This window comes from Sturnus vulgaris, unplaced genomic scaffold (assembly GCF_052056855.1).
Source record: "Sturnus vulgaris isolate bStuVul1 unplaced genomic scaffold, bStuVul1.hap1 Scaffold_761, whole genome shotgun sequence".
Classification (NCBI taxonomy): Eukaryota; Metazoa; Chordata; class Aves; order Passeriformes; family Sturnidae; genus Sturnus; species Sturnus vulgaris.
In genome coordinates, this window is record NW_028276674.1 from 5,001 (window position 1) to 7,500 (window position 2,500).

A 2,500-nucleotide genomic window follows, 5' to 3' on the forward strand; every position below is an offset into this window, starting at 1 on the left:
GCTACTCCCGCCGATCCCCTGCGGTGGCGTGTCCGTCGCGACCGGCCGCGCTCGCCGTCGTCGGCGTCCCGCCGCGCTTGCCCGCGCGCGGGGGCCACCCGTGCCGGGCCGGGGAAGGGGCGCCCTGCCCCCCCCTCTCTGCGGCCCGGTCTCGGCGGAGAGGCCGCGGCGCGCGATCGGCCGCGGGGGGCCGACCCCGCTGGCCTCTGCGATGCGGGGCGACGCCGGCAGAGGGCGCGCGCTCTCTGCCTTACCTACCTCAGCTGCGGGGTTGCGGCCGCCGGGGCCCGCCGCGCTCTCTCGCTCTTTCTCCTTAGCCGCCGCCGCGGGCTCGCGGGCGGCGCCGCGTCAGGCGCGACCGCGCGCCTCTCGCCTCGACGGCCTTGTCGCCTCGAACCGCACCGCGGCGGCGCCGGCCGCCGGCCACCCCTGACTCGGAGCGCTGTCCCCGCCCGTTGGGGCGCAGCGCTCGGCCGGCTCCTCCATCGCCGGAGGTCCGGCGGGCGCGGGCGACCCCGTGCCGAGCGGCGGCGTCGCCGCTCGGCGAGTGTCCCCGCCCCCCCCGGGGGGGGGGGACGGTCGGCCGCGAGGCGCCCGCCTTCACCGGCGGCCGTCCCGGCCCGGGCCCCGCCCGTCCGCTTCCCCGTCGCCCTTCCCGGCCGCGTGTGGGCCAAAAAAAAGGGGAGGCGTGCGGGGCGGCCGCGGGGGCGCTTCCCCGTCCGGTCCCCGAGTGGAAACGAGGGGAGCGGGCGGTGCCCCCCGGCTCAGCCGCCGTACGCCTGCCCGCTGGGCGCGTGCTCGCGGAAGGGCAGCTCGGCGGTGCGAAGCGGCGGCGGTCCCGGGAGTGCGGCCGCGGGTGGCGGAGGGGTTTTGCCGAGCGGCAGACCTCGGGCGCTCCGCGATGCCGGCTCGGGTCTCGGCGGCGTCCCGCCTCCGGCGCCGGTGGCGGAGCGCGGCCCGCCGGGCGTTCGCCTTCCGGCGGGCAAGCGGTCCCGCGCCAGGGGTTGCGCCGGCGGAACGGTCCCGCCGCCGCGTGGCGTTTCGGGCGACGTTCAGGGGCCGCTGGCGGGAGAGCCGGCCCCCGCGTTTTGGCGCGGCGGCGTTCCGCGAGTCGGCGGAGCGGTGAAAAGGAGAAGCCAGGGAGTGAGCCGGGAGCGGCGGGGGCCGGCGGTCGCGCCCCCGGCCCGCGAACGCGTAGTCGTCCCGTGATCGAGAGGCCGGGCGGGCCACCGTGCCCCCCGCGGTCCGGCGCGTTGCCGCACAAGCCCCTCCGCGCGGAGGTCGGGCCGAGCCCGGGCGCCTGGGCCGCCTCCGAAGGACGGCACGCGAGGCGGCGTCTCCCCTCGCGGGGGGAGGCGGTCGGGGGCGCGGGCCCCTCCGCCTTTCTTTGGCCGACCTTCGGAGCGTTGCGCGGGGTTTCTCTTTTTTGCCCCGCGCTTTCTCCTCCTCCTCCTCCGTTTGTGTGTGCTCGTACGGTCGAAGCGGGGCGCGCGGGGGCGCGCGCGTCCCTGCAGAAACAGAAAAGGGGCCGCTTCACGCGAGCGGTCCCGAAAGCCAGACAACTCTTAGCGGTGGATCACTCGGCTCGTGCGTCGATGAAGAACGCAGCTAGCTGCGAGAATTAATGTGAATTGCAGGACACATTGATCATCGACACTTCGAACGCACTTGCGGCCCCGGGTTCCTCCCGGGGCTACGCCTGTCTGAGCGTCGCTTGACGATCAATCGCCGTCCGGGGGGGCCACCCCGGCGGCGCGGCTGGGGTTGCCTCGCAGGCCCGTTGCCCGCGGTCGACGTCGACGTCGTCGTCGTCGTCGCCGCGCAGGGCCTTCGTCCCCCTAAATGCAGACTCGGGGAGCGCTCCGTAGCTCCCCGCTCCCGGAACGAGCCGCTGGGGCGGAGCTCGTCCTTGCCGGGGCCGTGCCGCGGTGCGGTGGCGGTGGCCGGGGAGAGCGAGAGTCGGCGTCGAAGACGCCGCCGTGGGCCGTGCGAGAGAGACGAGAGAGCGAGAGGGCCGAGAGGGAGGCGAGGCGCGGGCCTCGCCCCCGGGCTCTCCCCCCCGTGCGGGCGGCTGTCTGCGGGTGGGTACCGCGGGGGTACCGTGCCGTGCTGCCGCGCGCGCGCGAGGCCGAGAGCGCCGGGGACGGGGGTGCGACCCCCTCCTCCTTCCCGCGAAGCCCTCCCCTCCTCTCTCTGTCGCCGTCGCGTTTCTCTCTCTCCCCGCTTGAGGTCGCCGCTTTTCCCGCCCGGCTGGCCGGTTCCCCCCCGTCAGGGCCGTCTCTGCCGCTCTCCTCTTCGGTTCTCGTCTCCGGGATGGGAGTCTCCGTTTCCCTCGTTCCCCCCCCCCCCGTGTGTCTCCTCGCCTTTTCTCTGCCGCCCACCCCCCCCCACCCCCCGGCGCGCGGGCGCCGGGCGGGGCACGGGGGAAAGGGAGAAGAGAGAAGGTCGCGGGGGAGGCGCGGTGTTTGGGGGGGGGGAGGGGGAAGCGAAGCCGGCCCCC

The 2,500-nt window shown here is 76.6% G+C and overlaps 1 non-coding gene across 1 annotated transcript; it reads left to right on the forward strand.

Moving 5' to 3' along the window:
• Positions 1-1,560: 1,560 nt before the first annotated feature.
• LOC148217508 (5.8S ribosomal RNA) lies at positions 1,561-1,713 on the forward strand. The gene has a single exon (XR_015801031.1). It is a non-coding gene; the product is annotated as a 5.8S ribosomal RNA (ribosomal RNA).
• The last annotated feature ends 787 nt before the right edge of the window (positions 1,714-2,500 follow it).